The 17,253-nt window shown below is 35.1% G+C and overlaps 1 non-coding gene across 1 annotated transcript; it reads right to left on the bottom strand.

Moving 5' to 3' along the window:
* Positions 1 to 3,101: 3,101 nt before the first annotated feature.
* Positions 3,102 to 3,209, bottom strand: LOC148568372 (small nucleolar RNA R71). The gene has a single exon (XR_015882063.1). It is a non-coding gene; the product is annotated as a small nucleolar RNA R71 (small nucleolar RNA).
* Positions 3,210 to 17,253: the final 14,044 nt, after the last annotated feature.

The raw sequence follows: 17,253 nt of genomic DNA, 5'->3' as shown, positions 1-17,253 counted from the left end.
TCCGAGTAGGATTCTGGGAGTGAATGACTGTGACGAACTTCAAACTCGCGAGTGCTGGGCGTAGTGACAGACGCAAAAGGAGGGTGAATCCTATTCCAGTATGATTGAGAACCTCAGATGATTAGCCGTGCTGTGACAAAGTATTTGGACCATTTTCACAAGAGGATAGGATGCAGCCATTGACCACGGTGATGCCTCCAGATGATTAGCCATGCAGTGACAGCGCATCAGACCATTTTCCAGAGAGGATGAAAAGTAGCCATTGACAATGGTGATGTCCTTACATAAAGCCAGCCATGGAAAGGAGTAGGACTGATTGGAAGAAGACAGCAGGAAAGCAGAAGTTCAGAGGGACAAAAGCATCTCTAGACCTTTATCTGAAATTCTCACCAATGATATACATAAGTATTTCTATCATTATTTTCTATCTATTTATTATTTATTTTCGAAAACTCCATAATCAATTATTATCCGCCTGACTGAGATTTACAAGATGACCATAGCTTGCTTCATACCAACAATCTCCGTGGGATCGACCCTTACTCATGTAAGGTTTTATTACTTGGACGACCCAGTGCACTTGCTGGTTAGTTGTATCGAAGTTGTGAATGAAAAACGATTTATTAAGACGTGCGTACAGAGTTTTTGGCGCCGTTGCCTGAGATCACAATTTCGTGCACCAAGTTTTTGGCACCGTTGCCGGGGATTGTTCGAGTTTGGACAACTGACGGTTCATCTTGTTGCTTCGATTGGGTAATTTTCTTCTTATTTTCAAAAAAAAAAGTTTTCAAAAAATTTTTTTTTAAAAAAATCTTTCAAAAATTTCTCATCTGTTTTCGAAAAAAAAAATTTAAAATAAATGTTTTCAAAAATATATTTTTTTCTTCAGAATTTTGAAGAATGAATTCTAGTGTTTCATGATGATTTGTTGAATCCTGACTGGTTGTAAGCCATGTCTAATCTTTTGGACTGGGGTTTCAACTTATCATCACAAGAGCTTATTGATCCTCACACACTTAGTTGCTCTATACATGGAAAGTATCAATACATGCTAAAGCTTGACTGGCTATTATGCCATGTCTAACCCTTAGATTGGAGCTTTAGAATAAGAGTGCAAGATTCCTGGAATTCATATTAAAAATTTTGGAATCCTTATTTTTCTTTTTCACACTAATTTTTGAAAAATCCAAAAAAAATTAGAAAATCATAAAAAAAATCAAAAATATTTTTTGTTCTTGTTTGAGTCGTGAGTCAATTTTTAAGTTTGGTGTCAATTGCATACTCATCTTGCATTTTTCGAAAATTGCATTCATGCATTGCATTCATCATGATCTTCAAGTTGTTCTTGATAAATCTTCTTGTTTGATCTTCATATTTTCTTGTTTTGTGTCCTTTCTTGTTTTTCATATGCATTCTTGCATTCATAGTGTTTATACATGAAAAATTTCTAAGTTTGGTGTCTTGCATGTTTTCTTTGCATATAAAAATTTTCAAAAATATGTTCTTGATGTTCATCATGATCTTCAAAGTGTTCTTGGTGTTCATCTTGACATTCATAGCATTCTTGCATGCATTCATTGTTTTGATCTAAAAATTTTCATGCATTGCATCATTTTCATGTTTTTCTCTCTCATAATTAAAAATTAAAAAATCAAAAAAATATCTTCTCCTTTTTCTTCTCATAAATTCGAAAATTTGAGTTGACTTTTTCAAAACTTTTTAAAATTTAGTTGTTTCTTATGAGTCAAATCAAATTTTCAATTTAAAAATCTTATCTTTTTCGAAATCTTTTTCGAAAATCAAATCTTTTTCATTTTTCTTAGTTATTTTCAAAAATTTTAAAAATATTTTTCAAAAATCTTTTTCTTATCTTTATCACATAATTTTCGAAAATAACATCATCAATTAAGGTTTTGATTCAAAAATTTCAAGTTTGTTACTTGCTTGTTAAGAAAGATTCAAACTTTAAGTTCTAGAATCATATCTTGTGATTTTAAAAAAAAAATCAAATCTTTTTCAAAACTAATTTCAATCATATCTTTTCAAAAATATCTTCTTATCTTATCTTTTTCAAAAATTTGATTTTAAAATATCTTTTCTTACTTCCTATCTTCTTATCTTTTCAAAATTTGTTTCAACTAACTAACTAACTTTTTGTTTGTTTCTTATCTTTTTCAAAACTACCTAACTAACCCTCTCTCTCTAATTTTCGAAAATATCCCCCTCTTTTTCAAAAATTCTTTTTAATTAACTAATTATTTTAATTTTTGATTTTAATTTTATTCCTAATTTTCGAAAATTACTAACCGTTTTCAAAAACTATTTTCGAAAATCACTAATCATTTTTCAAAAATAATTTTTGAAAATTCTCTTTCTCTCTCATCTCCTTCTATTTATTTATTCATCTACTAACACTTCTCTTTATCTCACATCTTTGCTCTCCTCACCCTTGTGTTTCTTTCCTTACATTACATTCTTTTCTTCTTCTTTTCTTCTACTCACACAGGGACCTCTATACTGTGGTAAAAAGGATCCCTATTATTATTTTTCTGTTCCCTCTTTTTCATATGAGCAGGAGCAAGGACAAGAATATTCTTGTTGAAGCAGATCCAGAACATCAAAGGACTCTGAAGAGGAAACTAAGAGAAGCTAAATTACAACAATCCAGCAAGCACCTGTCAGAAATTTTCGAACAAGAAGAGGAGATGGCAGCCGAAAATAATAATAATGCAAGGAGGATGCTTGGTGACTTTACTGCACCTAATTCCAATTTACATGGAAGAAGCATCTCCATCCCTACCATTGGAGCTAACAATTTTGAGCTGAAACCTCAATTAGTTTCTCTGATGCAGCAAAACTGCAAGTTTCATGGACTTCCATCTGAAGATCCTTTTCAGTTCTTAACTGAATTCTTGCAGATCTGTGATACTGTAAAGACTAATGGAGTAGATCCTAAAGTCTACAGGCTCATGCTTTTCCCTTTTGCTGTAAGAGACAGAGCTAGAGTGTGGTTGGACTCTCAACCCAAAGATAGCCTGAACCCTTGGGATAAGCTGGTCACGGCTTTCTTAGCCAAGTTCTTTCCTCCTCAAAAGCTTAGTAAGCTTAGAGTGGATGTTTAAACCTTCAGACAGAAAGAAGGTGAATCCCTCTATGAAGCTTGGGAGAGATACAAGCAACTGACCTAAAAGTGTCCTCCTGACATGCTTTCAGAATGGACCATCCTGGATATATTCTATGATGGTCTGTCTGAATTAGCTAAGATGTCATTGGATACTTCTGCAGGTGGATCCATTCACCTAAAGAAAACGCCTGCAGAAGCTCAAGAACTCATTGACATGGATGCTAATAACCAGTTCATGTACACTTCTGAGAGGAATCTTGTGAGTAATGGGACGCCTCAGAAGAAGGGAGTTCTTGAAATTGATACTCTGAATGCCATATTGGCTCAGAATAAAATATTGACTCAGCAAGTCAATATGATTTCTCAGAGTCTGAATGGAATGCAAGCTTTATCCAACAGTACTCAAGAGGCATCTTCTGGAGAAGAAGCTTATGATCCTGAGAACCCTGCAATAGCAGAGGTAAATTACTTAGGTGAACCTTATGGAAACACCTATAACTCATCATGGAGAAATCACCCAAATCTCTCATGGAAGGATCAACAAAAGCCTCAACAAGGCTTTAATAATGGTGGAAGAAATAGGTTTAACAATAGTAAACCTTTTCCATCATCCACTCAGCAACAGACAGAGAACTCTGAACAAAATACCTCCAATTTAGCAAACTTAGTCTCTGATCTATCTAAGGCCACTGTAAGTTTCATGAATGAAACAAAGTCCTCCATTAGAAATTTGGAAGCACAAGTGAGCCAGCTGAGTAAAAGGATCACTGAAATCCCTCCTAATACTCTCCCAAGCAATACAGAAGAAAATCAAAAAGTAGAGTGCAAGGCCATCGAAATGACCATCATGGCCGAAACCACAAAAGAGGAGGAGGACGTGAATCCCAGGGAGGAAGACCAACTGGGACATCCAGTGATCAATAAGGAGTTTCCCTTTGAGGAACCAAAGGAATCTGAGGCTCAACTAGAGACCATAGAGATTTCATTAAACCTCCTTATGCCATTCATGAGCTCTGATGAGTATTCCTCTTCTGAAGAGAATGAGGATGTTACTAAGGAGCAAGTTACCAAGTACCTTGGTGCAATCATGAAGCTGAATGCCAAATTATTTGGTATTGAGACTTGGGAAGATGAACCTCCCTTGTTCACCAATGAACTGAGTGATCTGGATCAACTAACATTGCCTCAGAAGAAACAGGATCCTGGAAAGTTCCTAATACCTTGTACCATAGGCACCATGATCTTTGAAAAGGCTCTGTGTGACCTTGGTTCAGGGATAAACCTCATGCCCCTCTCTGTAATAGAGAAACTGGGAATCTTTGGGGTGCAAGCTGCTAAAATCTCATTAGAGATGACAGACAATTCAAGAAAATAGGCTTATGGACAAGTAGAGGACGTGTTAGTAAAGGTTGAAGACCTTTACATCCCTGCTGATTTCATAATCCTAGATACTGAGAAGGATGAGGATGAATCCATCATCCTTGGAAGACCCTTCCTAGCCACAGCAAGAGCTGTGATTGATGTTGACAGAGGTGAATTAGTCCTTCAATTGAATGAGGACTCCCTTGAGTTTAAAACTCAAGGTCATCCTTCTGTAAACATGGAAAAGAGGCACAGTAAGCTTCTCTCAAAACAGAGTCAACCAGAGCCCCCACAGTCAAACTTTAAGTTTGGTGTTGGGAGGCCACAACCAAACTCTAAGTTTGGTGTTGAACTCCCATATCCAAACTCTAAGTTTGGTGTTGGGGAGTCTCAACAATGCTCTGAACATCTGTGAGGCTCCATGAGAGCCCACTGCCAAGCTATTGACATTAAAGAAGTGCTTGTTGGGAGGCAACCCAATTTTTATTTAATTATATTTTTATTAGTTATATGTCTTTATAGGTTCATGATCATGTGGAGTCACAAAATAAATAAAAAAATTAAGAACAGAATCAAAAACAGCAGAAGAAAAATCACACCCTGGAGGAGGATCTCACTGGCGTTTAAACGCCAGTAAGGAGCATCTGTCTGGCGTTCAACGCCAGAACAGAGCATGTTTCTGGCGTTGAGCGCCAGAAACAAGTAGCATCCTGGCGTTCAGACGCCAGAAATGCATAATGAAGAAGAGCTGGCGCTGAACGCCAGAAACAAGCATCTGGCTGGCGTTCAATGCCAGAAATATGCTGTATCTGGGCGTTGAATGCCCAGAACAAGCATCAATTCGGCGTTTAAATGCCAGAATTGTATGCAAAGGCATTTTACCTGCCTAATGGGTGTAGGGATGCAATTCCTTGACACCTCAGGATCTGTGGACCCCACAGGATCAACTCAGCATCTGTGGACCCCACAGAATCCCCACCTACCACCACTCACTCTCTTCCCTCTTCTCAATGTTCATCCTCTCTTCCCAACAAACACTCTTCCCCATAAACCTACCTCATAAACCCCACCTAACTTTAAAATTCAAAATCAATTTCCCACACAAATCCCACCCTTATGGCCGAACCTTATCCCCCCTCCCTTCCCTATATATAGCCCTCCATTCTTCCTCATTTTCACACAACACAACCCTCTCTTCCCCTTCTTGGCCGAAACACATCTCTCTCTCCCTCTCCTCCATTTCTTCTCCTTCTTCATCTATTCTTTTTTCTCTTGCTCGAGGGCGAGCAAAATTCTAAGTTTTGTGTGGTAAAAGCATAAGCTTTTTGTTTTTCCATTACCATTGATGGCACCCAAGACCGGAGAATCCTCTAGAAAAGGGAAAGGGAAGACAAAAGCTTCCACCTCCGAGTCATGGGAGCTGGAAAAATTCATCTCCAAAACTCATCAAGACCACTTCTATGATGTTGTGGCCAAGAAGAAGGTGATCCCCGAGGTCCCTTTCAAGCTCAAGAGAAATGAGTATCCGGAGATCCGACATGAAATCCAAAGAAGAGGTTGGAAAGTTCTAACAAACCCCATCCAACAAGTCGGCATCCTAATGGTTCAAGAGTTCTATGCCAATGCATGGATCACTAAGAACCATGATCAAAGTAAGAACCCGAATCCAAAGAATTATCTCACCATGGTTCGGGGGAAATACTTAGATTTTAGTCCGGAAAATGTGAGGTTGGCATTTGACTTGCCTATGATGCAAGGAGATGTACGTCCCTACACTAGAAGGGTCAACTTTGATCAAAGGTTGGACCAAGTCCTCATGGACATATGTGTGGAAGGAGCTCAATGGAAGATTGACTCAAAAGGCAAACTGGTTCAACATAGAAGACTGGACCTCAAGCCTGTGGCTAGAGGATGGTTGGAGTTCATCCAACGCTCCATCATCCCCACTAGCAACCGATCTGAAGTTACTGTGGATCGGGCCATCATGATTCATAGCATCATGACTGGAGAGGAAGTAGAAGTTCATGAAGTCATCTCCCTTGAACTCTACAAAATAGCCGAAAAGTCCTCCCCCATGGCAAGGCTAGCTTTCCCTCATCTTATTTGCCATCTATGTTACTCAACTGGAGCTTTCATAGAAGGAGACATTCCCATTGAGGAAGAGAAGCCCATCACTAAGAAAAGGATGGAGCAATCAAGAGAGCCCATTCATGGATCTCAAGAGACGCATGTCACATGAGATCCCGGAGATGCCTCAAATGCATTTTCCTCCACAAAACTATTGGGAGCAAATCAACACCTCCCTAGGAGAATTAAGTTCCAACATGGGACAATTAAGGGTGGAACATCAAGAGCACTCCATCATCCTTCATGAAATTAGAGAAGATCAAAAAGCAATGAGGGAGGAGCATCAAAGACAAGGAAGAGACATAGAAGAGCTCAAGGACATCATTGGTTCCTCAAGAAGGAAACGCCACCATCACTAAGGTGAACTCATTCCTTGTTCTTACATTCTCTGTTTTTCGTTTTCTTTATGTTAAGTGCTTATCTATGTTTGTGTCTTATTACATGATCATTAGTATTTAGTAACTATGTCTTAAAGTTATGAATGTCCTATGAATCCATCACCTCTCTTAAATGAAAAATGTTTTAAAAACAAAAGAACAAGAAGTACATGAGTTTCGAATTTATCCTTGAACTTAGTTTAATTATATTGATGTGGTGACAATGCTTCTTGTTTTCTGAATGAATGCCTGAACAGTGCATATGTATTTTGAAGTTGTTGTTTAATAATGTTAAATATGTTGACTCTTGAAAGAATGATGACAAGGAGATATGTTATTTGATAATCTAAAAAATCATAAAAAAGATTCTTGAAGCAAGAAAAAGCAGCAAAGAACAAAGCTTGCAGAAAGAAAAAAAAATTTAGCGAAAAAAATAGAGAGAAAAAGCAAGCAGAAAAAGCCAAAGCTCTTAAAACCAAGAGGCAAGAGCAAAAAGCCAATAACCCTTAAAATCAAAAGGCAAGGGTAATAAAAAGGATCCCAAGGCTTTGAGCATCAGTGGATAGGAGGGCCTAAAGGAATAAAATCCTGGCCTAAGCGGCTAAACCAAGCTGTCCCTAACCATGTGCTTGTGGCGTGAAGGTGTCAAGTGAAAACTTGAGACTGAGCGGTTAAAGTCAAGGTCCAAAGCAAAAGAAGAGTGTGCTTAAGAACCCTGGACACCTCTAATTGGGGACTTTAGCAAAGCTGAATCACAATCTAAAAAGGTTCACCCAATTATGTGTCTGTGGCATTTATGTATCCGGTGGTAATACTGGAAAACAAAGTTCTTAGGATAGAAAAGAGTTAAAAAGTAGTTATAAAAATAGTTTCAATCCTATGGAACGAAGGTAAAAAGGTAAAAAGGGTGTTATGGTCATTTTTGAATAAAAAGAGAGTTAAAAATATAATTTAAATAAAAATAAGTAAAATTCTGAATTTAGTGTCATTAGGGGGTAAAATAGTAATTATATAAATTATTTGAGTCAAAATTATAATTATAAAAAAGTTTTGAACCTAAATAAAAGTTTTAGTAAAAGTTAGCAGTAAAACGGTAAAAAGCAGTAACTAGAATAAGTAAATTAATAAAGGGTAAATTTAGTTCTAGGTCCCTTAGGGTGAAAATTGGCATTTAATAAAAATATTAGGAAGAATTTTAATCATAGGCAACTATTAGGATTAACCCAGTAACATTTTGATGGTAAATAAGGTTAAACGGTAAAACTAGAGTACTTAGGGACATATTAGTAATTTCAATAATAAAGTCAAATTAAAAATGAATAATTAACTTAATCAAGGAGAAAAGGTATATTAGGAAAAATATGAAGATACAATGGTAAAATAATAATATTAGGGGTGAAAGGATCATTACAAACCTAATGAAAACGGTGAAAAGAAAAGTTAAATGAAAAAGGGAAAAAATTGTAAAATGTGACAAGCTTGACATTTTAAGAAAGAGCCAGGCACAAGTTTTTATAAAAGAAGGGAGAAGAAGTCCATTAGAAATAAGTTCTGTTGAGATGTGCCGCGGAAGAAGAAACTGTAAACCACAAGATGCTAAGAAGTACCTGATAAACCACTATTTTATGGTTTATCTTGTGCTAAATTGAGTGGTCTTTATCAGTTCTTTGCACACTTAGTCATGTAATTCGCATGTTTTACATTTACTTTCCTAATTTTGTGCTATGATCGAAAACCTGCTTCCTAAGCCTTTAAATTATCAATTTTTAATTCTCCTTTATACCATTCGATGTCGTGATCTGTGTGTTAAGTGTTTTCAGTCGTTATAAGGAAGGAATGACTTAGAGGATGGAAGGGAAGCTTGCAAAAATGGAAGGAACACAAGGAACTAAAGAGCTGACTAGCGAGGATCGACGCGCACACACGGCTCATGCGTACGCGTGACTTAGAGCTTTTCACAGCGACGCGTACGCGTGACTGACGAGTACGCGTGACCAGCGAAGTCACACACCGACGCGTACACGTGACACGTGCAGAAATTGTAGAAGACGTTGGGGGCGATTTTGGGCTGAGTTTGGACTCAGTTTTCGGCCCAGAAACACAGACTAGAGCCAGGAGACAAGCAGAGACTCAACACACATTCACATTTACACAGTTTTAGTTTTAGTTTTAGTTTTGAATCTTAGAGGGAAATATACCACTTCCTTTAGGGTTCTTTGCATTCATAGTTTTCTAGTTTTATGCCTTTGGATTGGATCTTGAGAGAATTACTACCTCCGTTTGAAGTCTCTATCATTACAGTTTGCTTTCTTATTTCCTTACTCTTTTATTTTCCATTTAGTTTGTTTAGAGTTACATATGGATATCTTTGATTTTGGAAAGTATTAATGCAAGAGTTATTTTCACATTTAATTTCATTATTTGTTTGAGTATCATCTTCCCTTAATTTATTATTTCAAAAATAGCTTTTACTAAATTAATTTTGATTACCATGTCCCCTTTCTACTCCTTTTACATGTTTGCAAAATTGGCATCCATGTCAATGGAGTAGGCTCCCAACTTGACTTTGGAGTTGATTAATAGGAGACTCTACTCGTTGGGAGACGACCTGGGAATTCTACTCCCAGTATTTTATTCCTAAATTATGACAACCCTTTTTAAATTGATAAGCAAAATTTTTGTCGGTTAAGAACTGTACTTGCAACGTTAGTTCCTTTATAAATTCTTAATCGGCATTTTTCTGCCTGTCAATTTTTGGCGTCGTTGCCGGGGAGTTGCAACAGTGTGCTAAATTATTGGTTGGTGTAAATATTTTTAATTTACATATTTGCATATTTTATTTTATTTTATTACCATGAGCTATATGTTTCTTTCATTGAATGACGCGTTCACTACCTGATCCGAGCTTAGCCACGTTTGATCCTGAAATTGAAAGAACTATTTCACGTATTAGGCGAGCCCAGCATCAGTTAGCCTCTGAGGGTGGTGAAGTGGTTACTACCAATTCACCAGTCTTATCTGAGGGCAAATCTGAAGCGCCATTTGAGGAAGAAACAATCTCCTCTTCTACTGATTTTATTGATTTAAGTACAGGTAATATGGCGGAGCCCAGAAGGATTACTCTCCAGGAAGCATGAGCTCTGGACTTTACACTGCAATCGTATCAAGTGGGTCATCCAAATCTGGCTGCAGATTTTGAACTGAAGACTGTGCTAATCAATCTACTGCCTAAGTTTCATGGCTTACTTGCTCAAGAGCCTATCAAGCACCTCAGAGACTTTCAGAGAGCTTGCTCAACTACTAGGTATCATGGTGCAGATGAGACTACTATTTGGTTGTATGCCTTTTCGTTTTCTCTTAAGGGAAAGCACTCCAAAAAATTCTGGTGAAAACGGTGGTTTTTTTTGTATTTACAGCGGTTTGAACCGCCATTATTACCAATAATGGCGGTTTCGTAAAACGACGTAATTCTGGGCGCCATTCTGGTTATTACGGCGATTTTTGAATAGGTTAAAATGGCGGTTTAAAACCACCGTTATTTCCAGGGTTAAAATGGCGGTTCTTGGATAGGTTAAAACGATGGTTTGAACCACCATTATTACCCTGACAGAGTGGCATTTTGGTTGGTTAAAACGGCAGTTCAAACCGCCGTTATTTCCAGGGTTAAAATGGTAATTTTTCTATAGGTTAAAACGGCAGTTTGAACCGCCGTTATTACCCTGACAGAGTGGCGTTTTGGTTGGTTAAAACGACATTTTTGAACCGCCATTTTTACCCTGACAGTAGCGTTTTGGTTGGTTAAAATGGCATTTTTGAACCGCCGTTTTACCCTGACAGTGACATTTTTTATCGTTTAAAAAAATAATTTTTACTGTTATTTTTATCACGTGAAGTAAATAATTTTGTGATTAAAATTTCACAATAGCAAAAAATCATAATCCATAAATAAAATATTATATAATTTATAAATAAAATATTAATATAATATATAATTTTTTTATTATTGATAATCAAAAGTAATAACTCCTGTACAAAACCTTGTCTTGCTAAACTTACCAAAATACAAGCATTGCAATAAACACTAATCAGTCAAATCTACCATTCAGTTCCCTAAACTATGTTAATATCTAATAATGTATTTAAAACATCTAATAAGTGCTATTTTTACTACTTAGAATATGAATATACAAGACAAGTAGCTTAGTTAAGTGATGATGAATAAGATTTTGAGGCCAAAAGATTCCTCCTTTCGTAATTAACTTTAAAACAAGCATGCCTTAGTTTCTTGGTCTCTTGTGTGAGTTTCATCTCGGAAACTTGGTGGGGCAACAATAGCTACTTTATTTTTCGATGAGTGCAACTATAATGCACCTGTGCAAATTTTGAACAATTGCTGAGAACTTGCTCTGGATATGCCCTATACTCTGGAGTTATAGCCTGCATTCACACGGGAAATGAATTATAAATACTGTACACAGAGCATATCTGAACATTCTTGCAATAGCAATATTTTACAAAGTTAAAATAATAAAGAACTCAGTATGGATTCAGACAATTTGGTTTCAAGAGTATCATTTAAAAATTTTGAAACTTATTCCTCCCACCCATTTGCATTATCCAATTGATATCATTCAAATTAGGTCAATCTCCAAATCCACCCCCAAAAAACCTTCATATTATGCTAAGATGAAAAAGCAGGGTACTACAAATCCAATTTATTGTCTATGGCACTTGCAAATATATACATAAACGGTGAACCATAATAATATAATATGAATAAAAATAGACCCTTTCCATCAGAATACGTCACAAATGAAAAAATATGAATCAAAAAACAAGGAGCATACCTGCTTCAATGCAATAGCTAAACCAGTAATGGTGTGGTTGTGCAGACCACCTTGCAGTCCTGGGAAGACAGCTTGGTTGATTCGGTCCTCGTAGTCATACAACACCTGAAAAAAAAATAAAGAATTACTGTATCGATGTTTGGCCAATGTCATGAATTTAAAATAGCACAAACCGGACCTATAAATAAAAGTGAAATTTCATATTGAGAAAAATAAATTTAACAATTAATAGTTAAAATAAGAAAATATATGTTATAATTACTAGAATTAAGCTCGTTTTCATAGATGCTGGGATCAAAATTGGTGATGGCCTCTTTGCCATTTCATTTGATTATATAATAGTTATAATAAGAAAAATGAATTAATACAAAAAGAAAGAAAGGTGAGGAGAGAGAAATATATATGCTGGCTCGCTCACTCACCGAGTAGCTGCATGTGCGGTGTCAAATCCACCTGCACAAATTTTACCCAGACAAAAGAGAATCAATTACTTCAGCCAGCATATTCATTGCAAGCATAGATGCAATAAAACAGTATGTTGTGTATGCATCAGTTTATTGCCAGAAAATTTGGAGGAATTTGAAAGTTAAATATCATGGAAAGTGGAAGCTAGTAAACTACTTGTCAGGGAACAACAAACCTGAATATGGTCATCAAGAAGTAAGACTTTCCGCGCATTTAGACATCTGCAGGTTGAAATATAACAGGATTCCAGATATAGCGAAAGTTAAATCCAAGGATATAACAAATTAATAATATTGGAATAACCTTTCAAAAAGTTCTTTTGAAACTTTTAAATTGCAAGATGCTTGCAAGGTCAGAGCTAAAGATTCAGCTACAACAACTAGACAACAAAATATATTTAAATGATTCCAATTTCTAAGAAGCAAAATAACAAACACATAGAGTGCATTATTACTGAATGTTTTTCTTCTCCCTGTAATAGTTAATATCTTCTTCTTCTAGTGGTCGATCATCTCTCTCTTCCTCTCTCTCTCGCTCGGTGTAAATAAGTACAAACTAAATGCCTAAACCAAGAAACCCAAAGAGATTGTAAACGAACTGAATGCAATATGACAAGAAATTGTAAGGAAAAATTTATTAAAAAATTAGAAGAGGTAGCATGTAATCATACACAAAAACCAGAAGACTAATGCACTGAAAATTGGATGCAAAATTTTCTTCTTACTAGTTCCTAAAAATAAGATAGGAATAACTATGCTTCATTAATTGCTTTTCTTTTATCTGTTTTTGCTTTTGTGAGGATCATTTGTCCCCCAAACCTCATGTCATTCTTCTGAGCTTTATTATATTCTTTTTATCAAAGTTAAACAGCAAAACTTTGTCAAAAACTTTTAAAGAACAGAGAGCAAGTTAGAAGGTAGCATTAGACATAGGGTTTGAATAATCTTTTTTGTTTCACCTATAAAAGAATAAATTTATTTAGGAAGTCAACAAATAGAAGTACGAAATATTGAACGAAAGAAAACTATTATAGAGTTTTACAACTATGTAATTCTACAAAAATATTAAAATATTATACAAACTGCAGGGATAAAACACATAGCTAACCTTAAAACTTCTTATGTCTTTAGTCTCCCCAGGTTCTGGACTCACAGTTGCATGCCTCAACTTTTCTTTTTCTATAAAGTGAATTTTTCCATAGGGAATAAATTTACAAGATAGAACTCATCAAACTGACAAAATACACATCAACTTGTGTTTTTCAAAAGTTGAGCATGTCAACTACTCTACATCAAAATTGTAAGAAAATTTTAAATTTAATACCTGCTGCACTAATTCTCCCACTTGATGCAAGGAATGGGCAAGAGTTGACTTTTCAACATTTGGAATTCTAATTAACATCACTATTGCAATATAATTAGCATGACTAGTTCCTCTCAATTCTCTCACTTGCCGCTGTATAAGGCCCAAAAGCTTTACAAAGGAGAAAGTCCAATTAGTAATTCATGAACAACTAGAAAATTAGTATCAATAAAATAAGAAGATCAATATAGATGTATCAAAATTATGCTCTATTTAGCCCATTTCATGGTTGTCATATTTCTATTGTAGAATATGCACAAGATCTTTTTCCCTTTTCTTTTGTATATTTTAAGTTTTCATGAAAAAAATATTTTGTAAGTGCAGGAGAAACCAAAGATAACAAAACAGGACATGGTATACTGCCTGCCAACAAGATGAGGTTGGGAGTAACCTTTAGTGAACATATAGACAATGAAAGAGAAGATTTCAGCCAATTCAAGACAATTTCACCTTATGTGACTTTCTATGATATCACCAATCAAATTGGTGAGTAAATTATATCTAACAGTTGATATATCCACTAACAAGAAAGTGGAACGAATTCATATTCCCTACAAAATCAGTAGCAAACCGTCAGATGTTTCCATAGAGAATGCTGAGTTCTTAAGAATCTTAAATTGCCTTTTTCTATCTATGCTTGAGGCTCAGAAAATAGTGTTGATTGGTCATATTTTGCATTAGGTGAACTAGTCATACTAAATGTATGGCTTCTAAAGATATGTAATAACTTGGCAAAGGAGAATATGAAGACTGCTATATGTTCTACTTATCAATATTATGTACGTCAGAGATAAATAAATACAAAATTAAACACTTGAATATTTTACCTTCACCTCATCAAGTATTTTCTGCGATAACCACTTGTCCGTACTTGTTATAAATCCAAATCCAAATTTGTGCCTGTACCTTCAGTTCCATTGATCGAACTCCTAAAATTTTAGATTATTTATTATACGGAGAAATCAAAATATTAGATTATTTATTATGTCATGGCAAGATACATTAGATTATTCAGATTATGCATATAGTCTCTCTAGCTTATATAATACCAATAAATTTAAGATACAAAATAAATCAAAATAGCTCAAAACCATACCTTAGAAATTTTCCTAAGGGTTCTTTTCAGAAATCAGGTGTAGTAAGGTTCTTTTTGTCTTCCATCAGTGGAAATAATTGCCTCAAGTAGTGAAATTATTACCTCAACAAAACAGAGTACCGAGCCAAGTAAAGATGCTACTACCACAAGCAGTGTAAAAACAAATAAATTTAAGCAACTTTTACAAATAAAGTGAATGAATCCATAGCATTTCTATAAAGGTAATACTCAAATAACATTCCTAGTATAAAAGGATTTGCATATTGACAATGCTCAGCTGCAACAGCACGCTCCCTTTTGGGCTTCTCGGCGTCTTATTTCTTACTACCTGCTACAGCAGAAATCTGAGAAAAAGTATCCTTCACCAACCTAGTTTGATGAATCATGAACGTAACATATTATTTCTATCACTCATAATAGAAGCAGCTATATTCATATAAAAGAGAAGACACCTCTTTTGTCAGTCTCACACTGGCTTTTGCAGATTTGATGGTTTAGATCTTCCTGAACATTGGACCCTGAATAATAATCAGGTTGATCCTCTGCCTTAGATTTGATGAATTAGATGCACCAAAATATTCTATCATAAAGAGACAATCAAATATCCAAAATAAATATGATTAGAATTTTATTTTGGGAGTTTAATCATTCTACTTAATTAGTAACCATCCAGGGGTATATAGAAGAGAAACTACAGGGACAGGAACTCCAATATCAAATATTGTTTAAGTACTCCAATATCAAATATTGTTAAACTATTCAGGGATAGGAACTCACATTTAGAGGGCATATCTTCAAATCAAGAAATTCAACATGAATAATGAAGCAAACAATGAATGAAGTATCAATAGGCCAGACAAAGTCATCATATGTCCTAAGTATCCTTTCAAGGACTGCAACATCAAAAGCAAAAAGAAATATGAATTAAGCTATGTTACAACTTCATTGTACAATCCTGAAACTGCTATTAGAATCTCAAAAATACCTTGGTCACCACTTTGAGTTGCAATATAAAATTACCCTATTTCTTCTTGGAAAATAAAGTGGTAGAGAATAAGATTTTCAGGAGAGAAGGAGAAGAAGAATAATAATAGTAAGGAATGAACTATAGTAGTGCACAAGGAACTGATCCACCCTTTCTCCCTTGTTGTTATTATATTATTTATAGCAAGCATACAAAATATTAAAGGTGAAATTGAAGTGAAGAAAGAGAAATAAAGAAACGAAGTAGATTTCCATGGAGGCAAGTACCTGCATATTGTTGTATCTGTTGAAGGTTTTGCAGCAAACAGGGCAAGAAAACTGGGTAGGACCAATCAGAATCTGAGATGGGGTTGGGATCCAGTACTGTCCCTTGGGATCCAGAATTTGTGGAATATTAGAATACAAAAATTAGGAACCTTTTATTTATAACACACAAATAAAGTAATAAAGCAATAGTTGCTTCAAAGGAAGGTGATGATATGGATTTATTATCTTCCAAGCTCATTACCAAACAAGTCCTGCTCCAAGAACAAAATCAAATTTATATTACTCCCTGGAACCTATAGTTCAATCAATTTGCCCTATCTATATCTCCATTCAAATAACCAAAAAAGTTTAGCCCTTTTTTTTTTATACCATTTTCACAAAACAAAGCTATCCACTAATTCAACATCATAATCTTATGAACATAAACAAGCACTAGACCTATGTTAACTCTAACATATGCATTTTGGTACAACTTAACACAAGAAAGAAGAAGAATAAGAAAAAAAATCCAGCATGGACAATGAAATGAAACAATAAGAGGAAGAATAACAAAAATTGATGCTAGAATCATCTAAGTAAAAGATCTATCAGATATCAATGTTTCCAAGACAGTTATTGTTTCATTTGCTTTTCATCCTTTTCACAATGCAGATCAGTATATGAGTGTATTAGTGGTTTTATTTAGCATGCTCAATTAATTAATGCATTCAATTTATGAATAGCGACTTCTCAATTAGTTTGATCTATAATCTAATCCTCCAAATCTTCTACATTAAAACCAGCTATTTCTTTTGAATGACATCTATAACTCTAACATATTTGAACAGACAGTAGAGTAAATTCTCAATACGTACTAGAATAAAGCCAATTAGCTAAATACACTCGAGAAAATCATTTCTGCATTAGCTCAAAAATTACTTAAACAGTATCATTCTTTTCTGTTTTCATTGTAGCACTCAAAAGAGCAATGTTGATATAATCAATAAAAATAAGTCTCCTAATAGTTACAACCCAATAAACATAGTGGAAAGTTGGAAAACTTACGTGATAGACCAATTCCAGCCAAGAGACCCTCACTCTTCATCAATCCTACAATCTTCTAGTAAATCCTTGCATTGCTCTCTGCAAATCAAGTTCTCAATTGGTTTAATTCATCAGAAAAAGAAAAGAAGATGTTGAATTTAGTTATGTGTCACACCTTGAAAGACTCATTGTCTGTTCTGAAGCTTATTCTTAAAACAT

This window comes from Arachis ipaensis, chromosome B4 (genome assembly GCF_059453495.1).
Source record: "Arachis ipaensis isolate K30076 ecotype BB chromosome B4, ASM5945349v1, whole genome shotgun sequence".
NCBI lineage: Eukaryota > Viridiplantae > Streptophyta > Magnoliopsida > Fabales > Fabaceae > Arachis > Arachis ipaensis.
Note: the sequence above shows the minus strand (reverse complement) of the source record. Positions and strands in the feature narration are given on the sequence as shown.